This window comes from Mytilus trossulus, chromosome 2 (genome assembly GCF_036588685.1).
Source record: "Mytilus trossulus isolate FHL-02 chromosome 2, PNRI_Mtr1.1.1.hap1, whole genome shotgun sequence".
Classification (NCBI taxonomy): domain Eukaryota; kingdom Metazoa; phylum Mollusca; class Bivalvia; order Mytilida; family Mytilidae; genus Mytilus; species Mytilus trossulus.
Genome location: NC_086374.1, coordinates 50,448,791 through 50,476,199, shown reverse-complemented (window position 1 = coordinate 50,476,199; position 27,409 = coordinate 50,448,791). Strand labels below are relative to the sequence as shown.

The 27,409-nt window shown below is 29.3% G+C and overlaps 1 protein-coding gene across 23 annotated transcripts in view; it reads right to left on the bottom strand.

Annotated features, from left to right (window-relative positions):
• The window catches only part of LOC134707504 (thrombospondin type-1 domain-containing protein 7B-like), a 163,356-nt gene that overhangs the window by 72,053 nt on the left and 63,894 nt on the right, over positions 1-27,409 (bottom strand). For 22 of the 23 annotated variants that reach the window (XM_063567288.1, XM_063567300.1, XM_063567290.1 and 19 more), the window contains one exon: positions 7,708-7,762. The gene's annotated coding sequence lies outside the window, so the exon portion shown is untranslated. Of the gene's footprint in view, positions 1-316; positions 436-7,707; positions 7,763-27,409 lie in introns of those variants that run through there. The other variant, XM_063567303.1, reaches the window with a different exon arrangement.

Sequence of the window (27,409 nt, the reverse complement as noted above, 5' to 3'; positions counted from 1 at the left end):
AAAATAGACGATAAAAATTATATTAAAAATCATCCTTATCAATCTTGGTCTTTTATTTCTAAGAAAAAATTACCAAAGGCACAAACAAATATATATCCATTCTTAGTCTGGACTTTTTTTAATAGTTGTACTTTTCAAGTAATATTTTTTTTCCAAATTTTAGAGATTTGGCAAAATTTCCATTGTTCAATATAAAAGCTTAAAATTATATACAGAATGTTGTACAAAATTTACTGTCATAATGAAAAAAATACATACATATCCTGTTAATAATTAAAGAAATAATACATCATAATTCTAACTAATTACAACTTACATCAGTGGATATAAAATTCCTTTGATTGGTAATCAATTTCACCTTTAACTATGCCATGTTTTCATAATTAGACGGCATAATTAACATAAACTCTCTATATAATTAAGTAAGAAATAATTTCTAATACAGGTAATCCCCCACCTATTTAATAAGATCTACTATAATAATTTAGAATAATATCAACATTTATCATAATCCATAACTTAAGTCTCTATTTATGAAAGGCTACTCATATTTTCATAATAACTTAGTTTATCAAAACACTTCTGTCAAATGTAAATAAAATAAAATGAGTACTTTCTGACAACATAAGATTTAGTACATTATCATATAGTAATTAAAAGGTTCGGCTCCTATTGAGCTCATAAGCAATTCGTCAAGTTTAAAGAATACTAATCCTTTCACAGAAGTAACTGGGAACATAAAGTTTTCTTTAGTTCTTATATATTTATATCAGATACTTGACTTCTATAAGATTTTCTTTTGAAGTTAATTTATCCAAATTTTAAAGTGTTTATATATGGGTTATATTCAAAAACATGCTTCAAGCAGAATCTTTCTATAAGTTCAAACTTAACAGCACTATAACATAACGAAGAAAACTAAAACAAGAATGTGTCTGAGAACATAAATGCCCCTGCTCAAGTTTTCCAATTTTACAAGTTATAAAGGGGCACCACTCTGGAAGAGTCTGCTACTCACTGTCCACATTCAGACGCTTGTTTTTTGCATGAATTAAACTCTAGTAAGAGTGAAAAACAAATAAAAATGCAATCTTTCAAATTATAAGGGGCCATAACTTTAGAGCAGTAAGTGACTAAGTGAAATGCTTACTGTCCCTTTTGCATATCAGCATGAAAATATATTTTAATGGCTTAACATTATTTAATTATTTAATCATCTATATATTTTTTTAACTTTACAAAAACTTTACAAAGGTAACAATACATTTATGTGTAACGACTTAAATCCCTTCCATCTTATTTCTATGTACATTTTGAGATGACTATACTTGAATTACCACATTAATGCAACTTATACACAAAAATGTGAAATACCTAAATTACAAAATTTTTTTTACAAGGTATCAAATTAAAGATTATAACTGCAGCCATATAATAAACATCACCTACCTCTCATAATAGCAAAAGAAAGTAATTCCTGAGAAGAATGAAATCTCAATTAAAGTTTACTTCTTGTTTCAAGTCTGATATAATTATTCTTAATATCATAAACTGATCAGAAACGTGTTTTGTCATAGCCACAAAAATCTGTGATACAAAAAACTTACAACATTAAGACAATCAAATTTCATACCAAAAAAAGAATAAGTTATAATATATTTATACAATGAATTCACACTGTATAATTAGAAAATTTATTCAATAAATCATGTACAATCAAATACTTTAATGTCATCAATGCAGTGTATCTTATCAAATACTTTAATGTCATCAATGCAGTGTATCTTATCAAATACTTTAATGTCATCAATGCAGTGTATCTTATCAAATAGTTTAATGTCATCAATGCAGTGTATCTTTCTATATAGCTGTAATTACAATGGTACAAATAATGCACGGAATACATCCATTTACTTCATCAAATAATCTATTTTCACAGTTACTATTATTGTGATTATGCAACAAAGAAGACTCTAATGGGAAAAAGATTGTCTTATATATTCTGTGAACCCAACCCTTGCATTTCTAATCTATAAATTGTAAATTTGCCTATTTATTTAATACAGTGGTCCTGAATGCTAAAGTGATTCATGCACATTAGTCCTGAAACTGTCAACTATAAATATCATACCTAGAAAACAATGTAGGCAAATATTACTAATAGGAAACTGTTATACCACAATAAAGATAAGAGAAAATGAATGTAACATATTGCAGATATGTACAGAACAACAACTCTTTTTGCATTTTAACTCTTTAATACATGTAACAAATTTGAGGTCCCATACACTGTTGACATAGAGATATGTCCATCTTTTTAAATATTGATAGTAAATATGTATAATGCAAATGGTGAAATCAAAATGGTAAAACTTTAACATGTACATTATGCAAAAAGGTTTAAAGTCATCAGTCAGATACTATTAACCTGCTTGGAAATGAGAAATTTTTATGGTTGAAAATAAACATTTACTTATCATAAGTTAAGTTCCAAATAAACTGACCAAACTCCTAGAACATGTCAATTATGCAAAAGTTTCAAAGTCAAAGAACCACGATTAATGGACAGGGCCATATAATCACCATATAACTGAGACATGCAAATGCTTATACAACTGTTTAACTATCATTCACCATTTTTGTTTTATCTTTTAACTGATCTAGCTGGGGAATTCAGCAGCTCTTAAATTAGATCCTTATGATATATTTTGACTATTTTGGAACCCAAGAGATAATAAGGTTCTGCATCTATAACTGATTTCCGCAAATTTTAAAATGTAAAGTATGCCATAGTTTCTAAGTTAAAAAATAAAGACTGAGAAGAGCACGGTCAAATAATCTCCATGGAAATGAGATGTGACAATGCTTAAACGGTACTGCATACCAAATATCATTAACCTCTAAGTCCCTAGTGGAGTAAAAAGAACCAGTAAAAAAAAAAACATCATTCCCAGAAGCTGTTATATATTACATGTGGTAGCAGCTAAATGATAGTACTTTTGTACCTGTTACTGCAATGGTTGTTTTATTTGTACCTGTTAGAGCAATGATTGTTTTAATTGTACCTGCAATAGCTATGGTTGTTTTATTTGCACCTTAAACAGCTATGGTTGTTTTATTTTTACCTGCAATAGCTATGGTTGTTTTATTTGTACCTGCAATAGCTATAGTTGTTTTATTTGTACCTTAAACAGCTATGGTTGTTTTATTTTTACCTGCAATAGGTATGGTTGTTTTTTTTTGTACATGCAATAGCTATGGTTGTTTATTTGTTTCATGCAACTGCTATGATTGATGATTTGTACATGTCATAGTTATGGTTGTTGATTTATACATGGGATGTTGTTGATTTGTAAATGTAACAGCTATGGTTGTTGTTGATTTGTAAATGTGACAGATATGGTTATTGTTCTGTAAATGTAACAGCTAATAGCTATGGTTGTTGTTCTGTAAATATTACAGCTATGGTTGTTGTTCTGTAAATGTAACAGCTATGGTTTTTTTATTTGTATATGTAACAACTATGGTAGTTGACTGAAGATGTAGTAGCATAATGGTTAATGTAATAGCTATGGTTGTTGTTTTGTACATGTAATGCTGTTATAGTTGTTATTTTGTACATGTATTTATAGCTATGGTTTTTGATTTGTACATGTGTTTATAGCTATGGTTTTTGATTTGTACATGTGTTTATAGCTATGGTTTTTGATTTGTACATGTGTTTATAGCTATGGTTTTTGATTTGTACATGTATTTATAGCTATGGTTTTTTGATTTGTACATGTGTTTATAGCTATGGTTTTTGCTATGGTTTTTTGATTTGTACAAGTATTTATAGCTATGGTTTTTGCTATGGTTTTTGATTTGTACATGTATTTATAGCTATGGTTTTTTATGTGTACATGTATTTATAGCTATGGTTTTTTATGTGTACATGTATTTATAGCTATGGTTTTTGATGTGTACATGCATTTATAGCTATGGTTTTTGATTTGTACATGTATTTATAGCTATGGTTTTTGCTATGGTTTTTTTATTTGTACATGTATTTATAGCTATGGTTATAGATTTGTACATGCATTTATAGCTATGGTTTTTGCTATGGTTTTTTATGTGTACATGTATTTATAGCTATGGTTTTTGATGTGTACATGTATTTATAGCTATGGTTTTTGATGTGTACATGCATTTATAGCTATGGGTTTTGATGTGTCCATGTATTTATAGCTATGGTTTTTGATGTGTACATGTCACAACTATGGTTGTAGTTTGTAGATGTAATTACTATGGTTGTTGTTGGGTTTTCCAAGTAGTAAGTTATAATAATTTGTTTTTTTTTTTTGTTTTTTTTTAATCTGAACTCATAACTAACTTTACATTGTAACTCTATAGACCTGTAGAGAATTTGGTATGAAAGCAATTACATTGTATTAGGACAATCAATTTGTTCACACATTCTTTTCCTTGATCCTCCCAAGGCATTACTATGTAGAACAGAAAGTCATCAAGGGAATACATCATAGCTTTTGCACAATTAATTACAACATGAGTCACTAAAAATACATTTAATTATTGTCTGAATAAACATTTTTTTCAACATAATTTCACATGTATTTCTTATTAATCTGTATCCATAAAACTGTTACTGAGTTATGGCAAAGGAATCTGACAATGATAACAAATATTTTTAACAGTCTTTTGCAATGCAAACACAATCAGCTGACTGCTCTTACATACTATGGGTACTAAAACTATGTACAACAGCTACACCAATTATAATGAAATGGACCTCTCTGATCATGTAACACTTCTGTCAATCTTACAAGGATTTCACATCAGTAATATACTGTAAATTCAGAAATTATTGCGTGCATTTATTATTGCGATTTTGTCATTTTACACTTGAATGCGATTTTAATTTTTACGATTTTGAAAAAAGTCATGCTTAATTCAGTTAAATTATTACAAAATGCGAGTTTTAATTATTGCGTTTACAACTCAGTCTCATTATTCGCAATAATAAAAACCTCGCAATAATTTCTGAATTTACAGTATTAGGAAGCATCATTTGGAAAAATATACTTGCTTCAACTAATTTACATCAGTAACTCTTTGTAGGTCTCTTATTGAGAAACAAAATAGCACTTCTGGATGAGGATGTACAATAAAGAAACTTATATACCCTCGGAAGTAAAAAGGTTAAAAAATAGTTTCCGCAGCCACTTCAAGATTGTAATCACTTATAATGTCTTGCATTTTAAACTTTCGTCACAGACAATTAAGACAAACAACCAACAAAAACATTTGCTGATAAAAATGACCTGCACAAACTATCTGACACATTTCCATGGTCTGATTGAACCCCATATTAAAAGCATATATTTTAAAAATTCAAATCATACTGAACATGTGTGGCTTAAGTTTCAGGAAATTTGTTAAAGCTAGAAGTGAATTAAATTCTAAGCCTCATAACTAAAATTTCAGTATAAGTGCTCTCTTTGAAGAAGACAATGTAATCTGATTGAGCGTGATTTAATAGTGCAGCACTGTATTCACAATTATTGTCTTAGTTCCAAGGATGAAGAAGACGGGACCAGATATCAAAAATATACTGTAGAATATATTGAAGAAGGGATACAAAAACCAGAAAATATATATTGTGCCCCTTACTAACCTAGGTGGGGAATAATACATATTTTCCTGATTTCTTGTACATTAATTTAAGTTATGTTTGTGAGGAATCTAGAGTTAAGAGAGAAACTGTCATAAAATAGCTGTGTATTTTATTACAACCATAATTCAAATGGTGTTTCAATCAAGTTTTTCAGGTTTAGAAAGATTTTATGGAAATCAATGGATGTGCAAGTTGAGCTCTATGCATTAACTTTGGTAAGATCATATGTGAACCAACTGTGAATAATCCTAATTTCTATGTTAATTACTGCCATAACATAATGAGATCATCAACTGTTAGTGCTCTTAATGGGAAAATTCCATACTATATATACAACTCCCTTGTTTTTGTGGATTATTACTAAGTTAGTTTTTTATATGCACTTTTGGGGGAAAATTTATTCTTTTATTCAAATCCTTCAAACATACGTCATATCCCATAAATGACTACATAAGTTATAAAATGATCAATCCTTAAATTCATAAAATAGTCATAATTTAAGTCTATAACTTATATTGTTTTTTTCACTTAACAAGCACTGTTTTACTGGGAAAACATTCTTTGTCCAATTACACAAGAGAAAGAGAGGACACACCTGATATTTTTTACTCATTTTAACTGCTTTGTATACCATGTTCATACCTAAGTCAATACATCAATCTTCTCTTTTACAGAAAGAAATTTGTGTTTAATCCATACCTATCTGGACACAAATTGCTACCATTCAATTTACTTTTGAAGGACTGTAATTATGAGCTCTTATATTTCACAGCAAACAAGATGTTACAACTAATCTGATAGCCATCTAGAGCCATTGATAAATCAGTTTCATATATCATCAATTATAAACAAATTTATTTATTTACCTGATGATCACCTGAAAATTAGCTTGAAATGATTTGATTGATTTAAATTCATGGAAGATTATAACTCATTCAGACTCAATAGAAAATTTTCTTTCCTTTGCTAATTCATTTGAGGGTTGATGCAAGCTATTAAGGGGATCATTCCTAACATGTTAATAAATATGATTCACATATTGTCCATCAAATCAAAGAATCAGGTGCGAAAGCATTAAATTGTAAACAATCATGTATATGATGAATTTAATAATACTCTAATCATGTTTATTACCATATAATACACATTAGTTCCGACTTCATTTCCAATTTTTGTAAATATTTTGTACATTATTCCTTCAATTTCAAATCTTCACTGCATAAATTTCTAATAAAACTTATTATTTAGAACTAACCTTACTTAATTTTGAATAACAACATAATGTACTTAACTGAATCTAATTACCTTAAAAGTATATTAATTCTATAAATTGACAATAACATGACAATCATTTGTCTTCTTACATTCAGTTTGCTTCACTTACCGTATGACGTCACGTATAGTACGCAGTTATGACATTTTCATCCCCCCCCCCCAAAATCGTAAAAAAAAAGTTGAAAAAAATGTAAAAAGTCTAGTTTACTGTAAAGATCCTTTGATACCTATCATTCCATGTATTTATTCCCCATTTCAAGTCTATTCTAAGATAATAAATAACATAAAAAATTGTATGTTAATTGTTCCCTAGATTTTGATTTATGATCCCCATTGTAAATTAGTACAGTTTTTGAAACTGAGGTAAGTAATCCACAACGTTTGCAAAGGCAATAAATGCTTATGTCCATTTATGTATAATAGTGTTTCAAATCAATCTACAGTATTTCATGAAACAGGTATTAAAATTAAAAGATGAAGTTTGATTTCAAATGATGTAGAAGCAACTATATGTCTCTGTATCAGGCCTTTAACACTGATCAAAATCCATACATGACATAGCAAGTCAAAAAAGACCCCAAAATGATTGATGGATCTATAATTTAAGGTAGCTGACCTGATGGTATATACATATGTAATACATGTATCATCAGCCTTCTAATTGTCTTCCAATATTAAGGCTGATCCAAAATATGAGGGAATATAATCAACATCATTATGCATAATTTCCAGAGTTGTACTAATTTTGAAATACTTACAATTTCCATGTAATAAAAACTCATCAACCATCACATTTCAGAAGTGAAACCATAACTGCAAATAAAAACAAACAACATAAAAACATAAGACAAAAACCAAAAGGCAGAACCGTAATATTCTGTAAGTAAAATCACATTAATCAGTATAAAGATTGTTACATAAACACTCAGAATCTATCATTGTGGCAATTATTGACTAGAAATGTAATAAATATATCTAGTATATCAATGAATACAAAAACATATTTTTCAATTACAGTATGACTGAGTAAACTAGACAATTCTGCTTGATATATATGAAGACAATATCTACAGAGACTACAGAATTATCACCATAGATAAATTCAATATTCACAAACACATCATATATAAGAATGATATTTCCCATAGTATTTTGTCATAATAAAAGAGCGTCAAAATTATGATTGCTATCTGAACGGACAAACATTTCTTCACAAATAGACAACATAAATTTGCTTGCATATTTAGACCTGGGTGTGTATGTGATTAATTGAATGATTGTTTCTTGCTTATTAAATGATTTAATTACAATGGGAAATATTTCTTGCATTGCATTCATGCTAATGTATATTAGCATAATTAAGCATTTGAGGTACTTATATAAATGACATATCTGCCAAAGTATAAATCATTAACGCTTGGGCATATGAAATTCCTCTGTTATTGCTCATGATTGATTGATTGATTGTTGTTGTTTTAACTGCACTTTCAAGGGAGGCTCCAGTCATGCTTCAGTTAGATTCCCTATATAATCAACCAATTTTCCCCACAAAACGTGGCCCCCCTTAATCCCCTCCTTGGATCTGCCTATGCCAATTCATATTTTGTAACTACCAGTACTTTTGCTTTTGTTGACCATTGACCTTTGCTAAAGGAGTATGTTCGATAAGGTCCTAAAATGGCCCCCTTTTTAGCGTTAATTTCAAATTCGGATCTATTGACCAATATCACGATAAATTAAAGCTAATATATTGACTAGATAGGATATAAGCCATTTTGTTGAAAATTTTATGTTTCTGCGTTTTATTATGACGTCACAAATTGTACTCATATTTATTTTTCACGAAAAAATCAATGAAAATGGGTAAATTTCCGAAGATTATAAGACAGGAAACATAGAGCGCATACGTCGACAACAAAGATCTTTTAAAATAATGTTTGTGAAGACATTTAACTTGTCTTATTTGAATATTAAGCTTGTCGACGTCTGCGCTCTATGTTTCCTGGTCCTTTATTTGGTTAAAATCCAGCTGATTTTGTCAAATTTCACCAAAATCCTGTATCTTGACCTTTTTGGGATGTAAAAATCAACGTGTTAAAATTAAAATTTGACAAAAACAGCTCTGTTTAACTTTCTCACATTTCTTTAAGGCAACTTAAAACAATTATTGTCTTGTTACCGTGAACTTTATAATTGGGGCCAAATATGGCACTTACCGAACTTACTCCTTTTGCTAATAGATCATCTAAACAGAATGAGCTTAATATGAACTATAAGGTGGTTTGCACTGTGAAATAACAATCAGTAGACAGAAATTAAATGTAATGTCCTATAAGCCAAAGCAGACTTGTCAATAAACACAATTGCTCTGTCATTTACAGTACAATAGACAACAGAATAACAACTGAGACATGTATTGTATTGTTTTAGTCTATAAGGTTTAAGTCTAACTGATACAGGTAGTCATGCAAAGTATATAGTATAGATCCCTTTGTAGAAAACAGACTGAACCCTCATTAAGATTCAGCTCTTCTTAGTAAACATTCATCCCTATTCTAAAAAAGTACTGATTTATTCATGTAGGATTTCAAGTTTAATTCCTGTAGGCTGTCTTTCACTCTATTGTACTAGGAGCACAATGACAATATGACATGCAAACAAAAGCACATTGTCTGACAGTTCACAAAGGGAAAAGAATTATATTAAATTCAGCACACAATTTGGAACCATTTTAATTCAAACTATGATCTTCTTAAAAAAAAACTTTTTTAAACATAGTATGACTGGCACATCACTGTGGTAATATATAATACAGCTTCTTGATGAAAAAACAGTGGAGCTAATATTATGATTTTAAGTTTTATTCCCTTAAAGTCAATAGCTGACTTATAGTGGGATGAAATCTCACTACAAAGATAGCAGATTGCTTTTTGTAGTTTTCCAAGCTAAATTTGTGTACTCATTTTGTATATTTTAGAAAACCAACAAAAGCATAATATAAAAATAAAAAGATGTGATATTATTACCAATGAGACAACTATTTACCAAATACTAACAAAATGATGTTGATGTTAAGTTACTACATACTAATTTTGAATGCAAATACAAAATCAGACATTTTTCCAATGTTAGTCAATTCAAAAATTATGTCATTTTTCCAAAGGTAATTTAAACAATAAAGGAATGAGTCAATCTCTGTAAGCTTTTAATAATGTTACTCAAATAATTGTTGTTTATGTAATCAAAAGTAATAACACGCGAGAACAAGAATGAATCTAGATCTAGTTCAAGATCTTTAAGTAATATAATGCATTTCATTTATGTGGCTACAACGATATTTTCAGGAGGAAAAATTTTACATACCAAAGTTGTTTTTCAACTTTTGATTCCTATCCATTAACTTTCTGGTTGATTAAAGCCAAACCAGACATGTAGAAAACTCTATTTACATTGTGTCGCCCAATCTCAGCTTTTGCCGATACCAAGTTTTTTACCAATAACCGATTACCTCGATTAGCTAGATCAATACATTTCTATCTGTATCATTAATCAGATTATTACAATATCACTTCCTTTCAAGGAACCCATTTGAATATAAAAGTCAGACGTTTTTCTAACGTTAAACCAAAGTCTTTCTAATTTTTCCGAGAGAATTTACACAATAAAGAAATGAGTAAAGCTCTGTTAGCTTTTAATAATAAAATCAAACTGTAATAAAACCATCAATTGAACATAATAGAAAAGCATGTTGATGGTGAGATTCAAAAGAAAACTTTTTAACATAAACTTTTACATCAAATTTACAAATCAATTTTTCTTTTATAAATATTCTTACAAATAAGACATCTTGGGGTATATACATTGATTTATTATATATTTTACTACAGATAAAACTGGAATAACATACAATGATACTAGAAAAGTACAAAATGAACTTGGTGATCTGAAACAGCCTATTATTGATGTAGAGGACAATGTACCGTGAGTACCTTCAGACAAACACCACAGAGGTATATCAATTGACAGTGTGATACAGGAAACTTTAAAGCAATGCTTACAAACATTTCAATTTCACATGCTAAAATACTAAGATATTTTATGAGAATCAATGAAGATTGGTTTCCTCTGCCATCTTGGAAAGAAAATTAATAAAAAGAAATGTCTTCATCTTGAAATATACAAATTTGGAGAGAAGAATGCCAAAATGTTCTGACTATAAAAGAATCATACAAGGTTAGCTAAAAATATAAAGAAAACCACTGATTTTATTCTTTTTTTGTTAAAAATACAGTACAAATAAATTTCAAATTATTGTCTCAATTTTTGAGCCATCATTGCTTCTTTAAAGTAAACAATGCATTTATAATAGAAATCAGCCATTAGATCCCCATTGTTCAATGTGAAAAACTGCAAGTTCTGATTTTATAATATTTTTTTATACCAAACTTCTAACTTGAAGTGACAGTAAGACATTAAGTCCCTGAGGATATCATTACCACAGTAATCATTGGTTTGCCGTTGACATGATTTATAGCATGCATTTCTTGAAGTTTCCATTGATAAATTTAGAAATAAGAAAATTGAGGTTCCTAAGCTCCCACATGCTGCAGATGAAAGTTTATCATGAATTGTTTTGGCTATTTGTTATCAAGAAGCTCTTGAAGTATTAAAATATCTTAATAGCTTTCAAATTTTTTTTCCTTGTTCCCAGATGTAAGAATTTCAGAAAATTGCATGCACACAAAATTAAATTTATTTCTCCCAATAAGTTACAAAATTTATAGTCTAGAATCTTTATTCAACCTTCATTAAGGAAAATAATGTAAAAGTATACGTTTTTATTCCTACATTAAAAATGAAAAAAAGAGGTATATTGAAGAAAGTATGATGTTTTAAGATTGAAACAATACCAATTAAACTGCATCACAAGTGCATTTCGATAATTAATGTCTCTTCAGTGATCAAAACCACAATATTTGAAAACCAAAACCTAATGGAAATATGAAGTAATTTGCAAAATCCTGAAGCCAAGAAATCAGATCTGTAAATGTGGGAGATACATTCCTTAGTTTCAAATGATTTCCTGAGTTCTTCAGTAACAAATTGCAATCAAATAAATTGAATGTCTAACTTAAGCAATAACAGTTTCAATGAATGTTTGGGCTATAAAAGTACCAATGAATGTTTAACTTGGACAATAACAGTACTTATAAATGTTAACTTGGACAATAACAGTAAAAATAAATGTTAAACTTGGACTATAACAGTTCAAATGATTGTTAAACTTGGACAATAACAGTACAAATGCATGTTCAACTTGGACAATAACAGTACAAATGAATGTTAAACTTGGACAAAAACAGTACAACTGGAACAATAACAGTACCAATGAATGTTTATCTTGGAAAATAACAGTACCAATAAATGTTTAACTTGGACAATAACAGTAAAAATAAATGTTAAACTTGGACAATTACAGTACAAATAAATGTTAAACTTGGACAATTACAGTACCAATGATTGTTTAACTTGGACAATAACAGTACAAATGAATGTTAAACTAGAACAGTAACAGTACAAATTAATGTTTAACTTGGACAATAACAGTACAAATGCATGTTTAACTTGGACAATAACAGTACAAATGAATGTTAAACTTGGACAAAAACAGTACAACTAGAACAATAACAGTACCAATGAATTTTTATCTTGGAAAATAACAGTACCAATAAATGTTTAACTTGGACAATAACAGTACAAATGAATGTTAAACTTGGACAAACACAGTACAACTAGAACAATAACAGTACCAATGAATGTTTATCTTGGAAAATAACAGTACCAATAAATGTTTAACTTGGACAATAACAGTAAAAATGAATGTTAAACTTGGACAAAATAGTACAACTAGAACAATAACAGTACCAATGAATGTTTATCTTGGAAAATAACAGTACCAATAAATGTTTAACTTGGACAATAACAGTATAAATAAATGTTAAACTTGGACAATTACAGTACAAATAAATGTTAAACTTGGACAATTACAGTACCAATGATTGTTTAAGTTGGGCAATAACAGTACAAATGAATGTTAAACTAGAACAGTAACAGTACAAATGAATGTTTAACTTGGACAATAACAGTACAAATAAATGATTAACTTGGACAATAAAAGTACAAATTAATGTAACTTGGACAATAACAGTACCAATAAATGAATGTTTAACTTGGACAATAACAGAACAAATGAATGTTAAACTTGGAAAATAACAGTACAAATGAATGTTTAACTTGGACAATAACAGTACAAATGATTGTTTAACTTGGACAATTACAGTACAAATGAATGTTAAACTTGGACAATAACAGTACAAATGCATGTTTAACTTGGACAATAACAGTACAAATGAATGTTTAACTTGGACAATAAAAGTACAAATAAATGTTTAACTTGGACAATAAAAGTACAAATACATGTTTAACTTGGACAATAAAAGTACAAATTAATTTTAAATTTGGACAAAAACAGTTCAAATTAATGTTCAACTTGGACATTAACAATTTCAATGAATATTTAATTTGGGCAATATCAGTACAAATGATTGTTTAACTTGGACAATAAAAATACAAATGAATGTTTAATTTGGACAATAACAGTCCAACTAGAACAATAACAGTACAAATGAATGTTTAACTTGGACAATTACAATACAAATGAATGTTAAACTTGAACAATAACAGTACAAATGAATGTTAAACTTGAACATTAACAGTACCAATGAATGTTTAACTTGTGCAATAACAGTACAAATGCATGTTTAACCTGGGCAATAACAGTACCAATGAAGGTTTAACTTGTGCAATAACAGTACCAATTAATGAATGTCTAACTTGTACAATTACAGTACCAATGATTGTTTAACTTGTACAATTAAAGTACCAATTCATATTTTACTTAGGCAATAACTGTATATCAATGAATGTTTAACTTTGGCAATGTAACATACCAATGAATTTCAACTTTTGTAATAACAGCATTGATGAAAATTAAATAGACCTGAATTTGATTGATTTTTTCTTTTGTTTCCAGCTTTCACATTTCTGGATATATGTTTTTCACGAGTCATGAAATGTCAAATCATTTGTTTCATTCAAAATACTGGTCAAAATATGTTGAAATTTTTATAACTATAATTGTATAACAATTGTATTAGAGCCAATTAATTTGAATAAAAATCTCATCACTGATCAATTATTTTCATTGTTGACAGTGTTTTAATCATCCTAGTAAGACAGTGTAAAGTTAAATACTGTAGATTCATTAGTAGTAGTGGGATTTCAGTGTGAATGGATGATACGTTGATGGTTATTGGAAATTACAAATTTATAAATACTTTGATAAGATCAGATGATGAAACCTTAAAATGTGTTCCCTTAAAATAACTTGTTTTTCTCCAACCACACAAAATGAAACTAACAAAATTAATTAAAATGCAGTAGTCTCAATGTCTATATATTTTTTCTAATCTGAAGAACAAAGGAAAATCTAATCCCAAAGAAAACGCTTCCATATCCATATCATAGCCAAAAAAATAATAACAAATATATTTTGTTGATAAAAGAAATCCAAAAATCTAAAGTCAATAAAGTATGACATTTTTTCAATACAAAACATATTTACTATAGATAGGCAGCAGTTTGATTCCATTATAACCTTCAGGAAGATTCAGTAGTTAACTTAAACGTCAGCCTCCAAAAGTTATTGACAAGTTAAACATAGAAATATTAAATAATTGTCTCGACAATCAAACTTGTCTGGCAATCGGTAACTAGATCCAGTGTTAGAAAGGAATCATATGGCGTACACTATTGAATCATTGGAAATTCAATGTATACAATTTACCATAGACCAACCAGTATTAAAAACTCAATGTTTAACAAATAAAGATATAAAAAATTATCAGGTTTATAAAGAACAGATCTATTATATAGGATCTATAATAGCTGATGTATGACAAAAATATTAAATTACTGAAGTTTTTATTGCTATTTTCAAATTGCATTAACTGTACCATCTTGATAGTAAATCAAACAATAGACCATGCTATTGTGGGAATTGATGAACTTGTTATGACTAGAAGTATCTTTATCTTCACAGACCTGTCTGTCAAATTTATTTTTTCTCTCAACCAAGCAAGTGTTTTTGAAATAGCTTTCAAAGATTCTGTGTATAGATTATCAACTGCCTCACTTTCTTTAACTGCTCATCAAAATAAATAAGAACTACAGTTGGTCCTTGATTAGTTGTATTGAGTGATTGCTGACAAATGTTTGTTGTATTGTGATATGTTTAACCGAATTTTAATAAATCTTTTAATTTGCTTTAAAATATACATAGTTTTGATCATCAACCTGCATGTCTTTGATTGTGAATCTATTTGAAAACTTCAGGTATTTTCCACTGCTGGATTCAATGTTCAGGTGAATATATAATGTCAAAATTATGATGGTATTTTCAGATGGCTAACAAAACCATTTTATTATGTGTCATAATTAATGATTCAATTAAAAATAGATCAAATTGTATAAATGATATGACTTTATCAAGGGAAAAAACAAATTTGTAACACTCTGAGAAATCAGAAGACTGAGGCTCTATTCTTGTAAATACTGTTTTTAAAAAAGTAATTAAAACTAATAGGCATGGCTTAATGGAGTTTAAAATAAGACCCTGTTGGATTGAAGACTGGCAACTCAGCAACATAGCAACTATTTTTAAGGAAGAAGTTATTTATGGTGGTCAGAAATATCTAAGAGTCTGCCTCACATCCTGTCCATACCATAAATTCTCAAATAAACAATATTCTACATTAGAAAATGAGATAGTTATAATTAAGTTAACAATGAGAGGTCAAAATGACAACGTGACAATCATTTCTTGTCTATAAGACAAATTGTCTCTTTAAAATTCAATATAACCAACTTTTCCAATATCTTCATGTAACTAATAATTAAAAGTTATCTTAATGCACTTGTAACAGTACTGCCAGTGAACAGACTTGGCTGAGACATTATAGATTATTACCCATACTATTAACACTTAATTTAGATCAGGACGTCAGTGTGGTCACTTGCAGATAGATTGCTATTATAGACAAGTTTATTGTTTACAAGTAGAAGTATTAATAGCAGGTCTGTGAACAAGTGACTCATAGATACCATGCTCAAAATTCTCAATGTCAGACACTCATTTAGTCTACAAAAGACTCATCAACCAAGCTCGAATCTAATAAGTTGAAGAGTATAATTTGAGACCCAGATCTAGTCCAACAAATTCATAAGGGTCACTTTTCATGAAATTCATGTACTTGCAAACAGAAAGAAAATAAGGGGTTTCCAAAACTTATAAATTCTGTAAATTTGGTTTCTTCTAATATGCCCATATATACATTGTAACTCTCAACCAAACTTGATTTGTTGATTTATCCCAGTACCTTTTGTTTACTTTGTTTCATATCAAAATGAAGGTGTAGTATTGATTGCCAATGAGACCATTATCCACAAGAGCTAAATCATATGCAGATAACAACTATAGGTCACTGTATGTCCATCAACACTGAGCAAAGCCCATACCACATTTGCTATAAAAGGCCCTGTAATGTCTACCAGAACCCTAGCCCACAACAGATTATTCACTCATACTGTATCATTCCATCAATAAGACTGATATTTTTCTATTCACTCTTCTTTTATTTTCAGTCTCCATTCACTCTTCTTTTATTTTCGGTCCTAATGGAATAAGTTACAAAATCTTCTAAATTCATAAAAACTTGGAAACATGAAAATTTCCTAATTCTAACTGCATTTAACTGTATCAAAAAATAATTTTTAACAATCTTCTTACTTGTCAGGAAACCAATGAAGTTTACAAATAACTTGTTACAATCGACATTGCTTCCACAAACATTAATTTGTACTTTCTGGTAGATCAAACATGAAATAGAGTCATCATTTGAGAAGAACCTCCAAAAGTTAGAAATAACAACAGAACAGTATTTAATTTACTTATTGTGTAACTTTTACCACTGCTATATCTGTTTAATAAAAACAATTAAAAACTCATCAATTAGAGAGAAACTTACAAGACATTTTCTCCAGAAGAAAAAATAATTTGTTACACAATCTTCTGGTATCTCAACAACTGTAAAATAAAACAACTGTCCCAATTTGATGACTGTGAGCAGACAGATTATATTATGTTGAAGAAAAGGGGCTAAATAAAGTTTACAAACAAGCTAAACATGGATGTACAGTCGTTAAGCTATTGATGGAGGTAGCTTTAATTTGTCTCCTCTTGCATTGAGTTTATTATAGGCACATTAACACATGTATTAAACTCACCTCACATATTTGAGTTAGGTGGTACAATGTACTCATACCTACTCTTTAGAGAAGAAATTTTACAATTTCATTTATGAAAAATTGTTAAGTCATTTTCATACTACCAAAACCAAATCACTAATGGCATTCAATGACTGTAATAAAAATAAACTGATGGTGTCAACCAGAAATAATGTTGAAGGAGTAAATTATGCAGAGAGACCTCCTAATTCGTCTGTTACACAATGATTGTCACAAGTTGATAAGTTATTGGCACTTATATTTGACAGTTGACATTCTGTTGGCTGATGGTAACAGTCAGAAAATGAGACGGTTGTTCTCTTTTACCACTGTTGAGATGAGAGAAGTTTGCATGCAACAAATTCTTGCTAAGTTCTTCTCTAGAAAACGTCAATCTCTCAACAAAACTTTTATCTGAGAACTTTTAAGCAGGCTCACCAATACAATGGGTTAACTTACTTATTGGGTAGACATCCTGCAAAGCCAAACAGTAAACCTAATGTCAACGATCTTAAAATCACAAAATGAATTTCTGGCAATCATATTTTCATACATGGGCCTAAAATTTGGGGTTTTGATTTATCACAATTTCATCTTAAAATGTGAATTTATCAGAATGAGACTTAGCATTTAGTTATATAAAATTTGTAAAACAAGGTTAATATTTTAGAAATTTCCAAAATGGAAAAAAGATTCTATGGTGTTTGTTTTTTTAATAAAAAAATGTCTGTAGTAATGTTTATTCACCTTTCAGTAATCTTGTGTCTGGATGTTGATTGTCTTTTAGATATAACAATGAAATTGATAGCAATGTGATCAGTTCCAAGTTTATCATCGATTAACAATAGAAGCAAAAAGTGATTATTCTATAAAAGGCTTTAACTCCAATTTTCATTTGTAGGCTTTCATAGATGGTTACATCTTCTGACATCAGACTCGGACTTCTCTTGAACTGAATTTTAATGTGCGTATTGTTATGCTTTTACTTTTCTACACTGGTTAGAGGTATAGGGGGAGGGTTGAGATCTCACAAACATGTTTAACCCCGCCGCATTTTTGCGCCTGTCCCAAGTCAGGAGCCTCTGGCCTTTGTTAGTCTTGTATTATTTAAATTTTAGTTTCTTGTGTACAATTTGGAAATTAGTATGGCGTTCATTATCACTGAACTAGTATATATTTGTTTAGGGGCCAGCTGAAGGACGCCTCCGGGTGCGGGAATTTCTCGCTACATTGAAGACCTGTTGGTGACCTTCTGCTGTTGTGTTTTTTTATTTTGGTCGGGTTGTTGTCTCTTTGACACATTCCCCATTTCCATTCTCAATTTTATTTATAAATAGTTGCTGAACAACATATCAAATGATTTAAAGTATGTATCATCTTTTTCTTGAATATCCCAAAAGAGCAAAAACAATATCTTTAAGCGGATTTGTGGATAATTTTTTTCAAAAGCCCAGAATCATATAAAACTCATTGATTCCAGACTAGAAGTATGATTTGTTGTTTCTGTTGGTTCTTTTTTTTTTTTAAATAATTATGTTATGTAGTTCTTGCAAGTCATGCAAAAGAGTGAAATTTACATGGAAAATATTTGCCCAAGGAGTTTTTTTCTTCACATACTCAATTCTACAGCTATTATAAAGTAATTGAAGTTCAAAGCGCTGATACTCTAATGCCTTTCTCCTGAAGTAGAAGACAATTAGCTGTAATTTAACCTTTCTGTCAGCTACTTCATCTTTTTAGAAGGCTGAAAAAAAACTGATATTGAAAGAAAACATTCTTTGAAGTTGCCAATGGCTATATATTAAAAAGATTAAAAAAATGACTGTTTTTCCAGACTTGTGTTTATAACATATCAATTTTCTTTGTCACTGTAAGTAATTGATTTAGTTAATTGGCTGTAAAAAAAAATAAAGAAAATAACATTTGTCCGTAAAAAAAATCCTTTAAACCTTGTAAGAATCTACCAGAAGAAAATATCTCAATCCTGAAAAATAGCCACTCTAGACAAAATAAAAGTTCCTCAGACAAATATCTTTGACATAGTTACCTTTAATCCAATACTAATTTCAATATATATTGAATGATGGTCAGTTATGGCCAACAGATTCTTGCTTTATTAACAATGACCTTTCAAACTTTGCGATGGAGCATAAATTTACAATTGGCCCTAATTTAACCTCTGATTCCATTTGATTGCCTTAGTTGGTTTATTAATTTCTATTTTCTGTCAAATTCACAAGACAAATGCAGAAGATTTTCCCTTGGTTAATTCCAATCTCCCCAAGATATTTGTCCACAGTATAAACAACAGAATTTGTCATCGTCATGTCAATTGATATGCAATCTAATAGAATCTAAGGACAAGGAAAAGTCAAGTCTAACAACTGAGACCATTCACAGCTACTGTCAAGAGTATACAAAAACAAAATTATGAGTGGGCAGGATAGTCAGTAAATCCAACATTGTTTTTAAAAGTGGAATAAGGTTTCATGAGAATTTTTGTAAAGGAGAAAAAGAAAAAATACTGCATATGTACATGTATAATTATATAATTCAAAATCTGACCATTATCATCATCCCCTAAAAAAAAGACATCTTTTCCACTCTGTGATAATATTGTGTACATATACTACTTAACTCAAAGTTGTTTTTTCTATAATGGATGTGATGCTGCTTCTGGTGCATGGTCAATAATCACTAAACATACAGTTTTTGATATGTGACTACATATATTATTAATTCAATTTATATTTCATGTTTTTTGTCAAACCTATTTCCATTTTTTTTTGTTTATTGTCCCTTGCATTTGTGTGATAAAATATCAATGTACTGATTATGCCCGTAATGGGTCCACTATTGGAAATAAAAAATATCTCATCTTATCTTATCTTACTACTAGTAAAGTTATCCACATTATGAATATGAAAACAAAAATATTTTCTCACGCAAAAGTCTTTTAGAGTTATGAAAAAAATTGGATGTTGAGGTATCAGTTACAATACAATCTCTATACAAAAAGGATTTCTAGTACATGTATGACAGTTTGTGTCAAATACTTTTTGCAAAGGACAGTAAAATTATTCATTTTCTGAAATAATTCAAAATACATGTTGTTCACATATATTTGTGCTTTGGTCTTTGTTTTTGTCTCGTTGCAAATTATACCAATTCTCCTAATTTTCATATCATACAATATATTTGGTTGAAGTCTTCAGACAAAAAGCATTTATACTACAAGATATTCATACCTTCGCTTATGAAATTAAACTAATTCAATAATAACTTTAATCAACCCTGCAAAATTTTCAGACTGCACTGTTATTTCCATTATTTACAAGAATTTTCATGCCAAACAGAAATATACCATTAATCCTACATGTTTATACAGGTTAGCATGCGATGTCACATGCTGGTATCATAACTAAACATTCAGTACTTAGACAGGAAAGTACAAGTTTAATAAGGTGCAGATTACAAAATAAACAGCATGCATAAAATGTATTACAATGTGATTAGAAATTACCACCAGAGAGTATCATATGTTAATCAATATAATTTATAAGACTGATTTTTTTCAAAGATAGGAAATACATCAGTGGTTAAGTACTTTGAAAAAAAAAAAAAAACAGCTTTAATCAATCTTGAAAATTAAGTTACACAATTGTTAAAACTCTTAATTTTGTCTTTTGAACAAACAACTTTTGCATCATACAATTGTCTTTTAATGTCTGACAAAAGAAAACTGCTGCCATAAAGGTTATCCAAATTATATATTTCCTTTTTATATCGATGATTAATGACAATTCTAAATGATGTTTTGCCTTTGCTTATATTTCCCCCTTACTCTGAGAACTCTGTCCTCAGAATTTGTGCTTGTTTAAATCTAGACCCTCACGATACTGGACACAAGAAATAAGTGAAGTAAATGCTCAATTGTATTTCTGATTAATTAGCCATGCCAATGGACAGAAAACAAATGAGCTCTCGTGACACCAAATTACACTTCCATGGTGACATCTAATTCCACTGCAGGAAAGGAATGACAAATTATTTGTTAAAGAAAAACAGTGAAGTGATTTCAGTGTTCTCGCGATAAGTTTTTATTCAGTGCATTTTTTGTAGTACAATAGGAAAACATTGTCATTTTCAGAAATATTTCTTATCATGTGATATGAAGGTTTCAAGGCTGATACATATTTCCTTTTCTATTAAAGGAAAACAGCTTTTGTTATATATTATCAAACAAAGCAAACTACAAATATTTAAAATTCAATCACAATCATGTATGATCTGATAATATCTACTTCTTCAGGGAACACTTAGTTCCATGTGCTAATGAGAACAATGAATTGTAGACTATCAAAAACAGTTAATTTATTCATAACTTGCATAATTCACTATGTTAAAGTGTTAAAGTAATTGTCCGTTGCATGTAATTGGATGCGTTATCATATAAATCTAAAATGTTCAATTAAATTTGAATGTAGCACAATATTTAAAGTTGTTTTCGGGAACAATTGCAAGCATGTAGAAAATTTTCTACAATGTTGTCAAAACAGTTGAATATTAGCTGCATTGCATAATTATGGTTATACGGTTAAGATTTCAATCAACCATGTAGCAGAAGCAAACTCAGACATTCTCATGGAAAGCCAAAACAAAGTGACCTGGATTTTAGTATGAAATAAACTTGTCTTCTTCTTTAGGGAACTATTATACCAAGTTTGATCTAGATCAGATTGTCTTAGGACATCTCTAGATCACTATAGTGCATTTAAGGTCCAACAAGCACATGTTTAACAGACATACAGATCCATATTATCTTCATTCCCATCTTCTCGGATTATATGTAAGATTTGCATGCACATTTCTTCTAAAGGGAATCATACATCAATTTCAAAGGAAATAATAACAGCATATTACATAATATTTAATGTTTCTGAACATGAAATATGAAAATAAGGAGATGTGGTATGATGATTTGTTGTAAAAAATAAAAAGTTAATGTCACAAACTAAATTGCTTCATTTAAGATATTTACCTTTTTTGCAGTACTTTAATTGGGATTCAAGAGACAGAAGAACTGTTAATTTTGACTATTTCATCTATTCCTCTATCTTTTTTAAATCCTTTTTTTTTACCTCTGATTTTGTGAAAAAAATTATGTGTGGCTTACGATAAATCTGTTTCCGTCTTATCTATCAAAAATACATTCATTTTCTAATGACACATTCATAGCTTCTTTGTTTTTTTAAACCGTATCCCCTGGTGGTGAAATCAAATTGCCTCAAACATACAAATGATGAAATGCTCCTCTAAAAGAAAAGATGGATTGATCTCCAGGAGCAATTTGCCTAGAAAAATTAGATGTGACAAAGTTTTGCAAGATAGATGTGGTCTCTATAAAGCTCATCTCAGTTTGATGGATTCTCAATTATATGAGAAATGATTTTTCTACATTACCAATCATTTATATTCCATGTTGATTTAGTAAAATTAAATACAATTGTGACTAAATATGTACTCTAAGATTATTAGCTCGTCTAAGATAAATCTAATATAGTTATTTGATATTTGTTTGCACTTTTCAAAATATTTAAGCCTGAATATTAAATTAAAAAATCATTTCATACATATACACATTTTAAGGCCGTACTTTAACCTATAATGATTTACTTTTTTAATTGTTATTTGGATGGAGAGTTGTCTCATTGGCACTCACACCACATCTTCCTATATCTATATTTGCAAATAACAATTTTTCGCCAAGATTCAAAACTCTAAAATATCTTTTCTACATCTGAAATAGCATCTCTTTTTAGAACAATGATTTGGAAATAGTTCCAATCTGTACAAGAATGCAAGTGTAGTAATTTCTGTATGCCCTATTTTCTCATGAAAATGAAAGTGATGTGTGTTTTGGTTTGTGTTGTCCTTACTTATTTAACCTCAAGAAATCTGTAAAGATGCATCCAAAATTAAGACCAGGATGGGAAAATATTCATGGCATAAAATGAAGTTTTCTTTAGCATTCTAAACTAAATGTTCAAGACAGTTATCCTCAAATGACCTTTCCCTTTTGTTATGTTAACTAATTAGTAGCACATGATGGGTAATTAGTAGAATCCATTGACATCCTAATGTTTCTGAAGATGATGCCAATTTTCGTTCAGTGGTTAATGTACAAACTGTTGAATTCTTTCCTGAACTCAGTATGAAGTTACCAAAATATTTCAGAATCCCCCCTTGAATACTTTTGTTTATGTTTTTATTGGTTTTAATGCTGATTTTGCATGTGCATGTGTTTCTAAATATTTGACTAATTTCATTCCAATATTTATAAACAATTTAATTACAGAAACATATTGCGGCATCATTCTGACTATTCCTGTAATTTCATGAAGTGCCAAAATTTACATTGAAAAAGTTGAAGTTTTTTATAAAGTGACAAATTTTCTCAGCAAAATAATTGCCTTTTCATTTCAAATGTATAAATCCAAAATCAAAACAGCAGACACTAATGTCAAAATTGTTACCACTAATAACTTTTTCTTGATAATTCTCACATCTTGAGAATTGCACTATCTTCTGATTTAAAAACTAGCAAGTCTCAGGAGCCTGATTTGCTCACCTTGGTAAAGAAATATGTAACATTCAAATCAATAGAAACAATGGTAGACATCTTTCACACACTAAGTTATATTGAAATCCAGTATGATTTCAGATCCAAAGAGATTTTTTAAGGATTTATCTAAATGGTAAAAAACATTTAAGGACATTAATAGTTTAGTAAAGAGTCAATTGACAATTGCAACACTTTTAATTTCTTGTAAATCTTGTGTTGTTGATCAGTTTTGATGTTTACAGTTTCTTTCTTATCTAGCTTAAAGAGTTCTCAGCATAGTTGCAAAAAACAGTAAAATTGTTCAAAATTGTCATTTATTGGCAGTTACTCCTATAAAAAGTAGATACTGATTATGTACACCTTTTTGCAGATCTTATTTTGCTTTTCATTTATGATGTTCTCAGGTTCTCTCTATCTAATAATATAGATCTCAAGATACCGGTAATAGTCACAAAAACTAAAAATGAATGACAAAATGGTCATTAAAGGGCAATAACTCCTACAAGGAGTTAATTGCAATAACAATTGTGTGACTTATCTGAAATATTGTTGATTTTGATAAAAAAAAAAATATAGTTGTTATAGTTTTCAAGAGAGGAATAAAAAATGCAACAACAAATATTAAATCTTCAATTTAGGGAATAACTCTGATATGGAGTCAAGGCAATCATTTGAGCTACTCTTTTACTTATTTGTAGACCAAATAAGATTTTTTTAAAGTTTTTCCTCTATTGTGTATAGTTTTTTCTCTATTGTGTATAGTTTTTACCAAGATTATACAAATTTGGTAAAAGTCATCTTTGAAGGGTACTAACTAATACTAAAGAATTAAACTGATGATGTCAATCATGTCATCCAATTTGAATTATTTGCAGATCTTGTATAGCTAATCCTTTCTCTTTATCTGTTACAGTCTTCAAGATGTGACTACAATCTAAAAACAAATCTTGAAAATTGCAATTGAAGGACATTTATATATAACTCCAATAACAAGATGACAATTTTGGTTTTGTCACTTTTTGGATGTGTGTCTCTCTATCTATTAATTTTTTTTTTAAATTGTAAAATTCATACGATTTGTGCCTTGTAACTGAGTGAGACCTACACAGTTAATTTAAAGTACTGTTTTCACATGGACATATAATATGGCAAAAAATAAAATTCTATAAAAACATGCCAAAAATACCACAATGGTTCTACGGTTCTTTAAGTTACAACTCCTACAAAGTAATTATATATCTCATCTTAAACCAGCCTGGAGGTTTTGTCAGTATCAAATGTCCTATACCAAACCTTAGAATAGAAAACCTGATAGTTGTACTAATAACAAACTGTTAATTCAACCCATGCAAATGTGACAGGATAAAATGTACATTTCAATATATTGCTAGTAATATTCTACTACAACATACACAAGAATCTCAAAAAGTTGTCAACTTTTCCCAGTAAAATATACTTTAGTTTTGGTGCAACATGCATTAACAGAAAATTTTCTTTCTATGCCATGATTTCTAATAACCCACAGCAAACTAATTTCTGAAACTGTCATTTCCATGTTAAAATTGAAGTAATTTTTGTGACAGTTTGGTTATATTATATCTATTCATTCATGCTCTAGCATTGGTTTTTAGAAATAATCAATCTGTTTGTTACATACTGTTTTTAAATTTGGTCATTGGCAGCTATACTTTTAGATTTATTTCAAACATGGTGTCCAAGTTTTGTATAAAGATCAGGAAAGGTTAATTACAATAATCCCAGCATGACCTACCTAACTACTGCCAGAAGGAATTTGTCTTTCGAAGAGGAAGAAAGATGACACATATAAATGTTATTATTTTTTTAACTTAATCATTAAAAGCAGTCAAGATGTAAAAGAGGGTCATAACATCATTGTTCAGGATTCTGTGCAATCAGTTGAGTAACAAATTTCATAAGTGAAAGTCATAACAAATTATAACATTTGACAAAGTAACATTCATTGGTACTAATAGCAGAAAAAAGAAAACAACAAAATAAAGCTTTTGACAAAGTATCAATTTTCTACTGGCATGTGCAGACTATGGCATTCCAAGAAATTAAATACAGAATTTTAGTACCCAGACATAAACAAAAAAATCCATGGTATTTGTCCTTACTGTAATAAATGACTGCACAATCTGTAGATTTCACAAAAATTGACTGCAATTGTCATTTTATTGAATTTGATTTTTTTGTAGGTGTATTACTCTCTATATCACATTGTGCAATAGCTGATGGTTGCTTAGCAGGGAATTCAATACAACTTTCAAAGTAGTTTTGTAGGATTAGATTTGTTTTAGAAGTATAAAAACTTTAAAAACTGACAATGTTCATAGAAAATGACTACAACAACAGCTCAAATTGGCTATGGAAACTCAAAAGTAGAAGTAATTTTCCTTTAATCAACCATAAGACTTTCATAAAATAAAACCAACAAAATTCTTCAAAAAATCCAAGATGATTATCCTATCAAACATCAATTAGAAAAGAGTATTGGAAATACTCTGTCCATACTTTACAGTAGTCAAACACTGGGTTTAAAATTCACCATTCTCAGGCTGAAATCCAATGCAAATGTCAATTACAAGAAGAAATGAAGAAGCTTTAATGAAGCATACTATTTACAGTGTGAGGTATAGATTTTTGTCTGGCATATGTCATATAAACACTTATACTATGTCAATCTTTATGCTTATTTATTTAATTAAAACTGGATTGTTCTATAAATTGTACCACAGTAGAGTTTCTGTTATTCTACATTACTTTTAGAACTAAACGGAAGTCTTCCTAAAATGGCACCTATTACCGTCTCCTACAAAATTACAGCAAAAACCATAAAAGTATGAACCAACCATATAATTTCTTCCTCCACTTTAGATATTTATCTACTGTTTAAGCAGAGAAGATCAAATATATTTTGGATAATTTCATTGTCACTGACTTATGTAACTTTTTTATAAAATAAATCCAATCAACTGAACTCCCACAATAAATGCAAGCTTCTCATTCCTGTCAATCCATCAAGGTTCCTTACATTGCAAGACTTGATATCTTTTTTGTAATCCTATATTTGAGTAAAAATATTATTAATTCATTAACATAAGTAAGAATCAATGACATCATTCTTCTGAACTGAAAGCATTTCTAAAATTTTAACAAGTTCTACATTTTTGTGGATCATATATTATCGATGTGAACATGTATACTGTTCACCAATTTTCTGTTTTAAATAAATAGCTTAGAAATACATGTTCTTACACTGGATTACCCTCTTAACAATATCATACTGATGTCTAGGGATATACTATTCTCAGTTTACACTCTAATTTACCTCATTATTACTTATTACCTAAAAGCAGCCAACTTTTGTTGTTGCTACCTTTGATGTAAAATGAAGTGCAATGAGATGA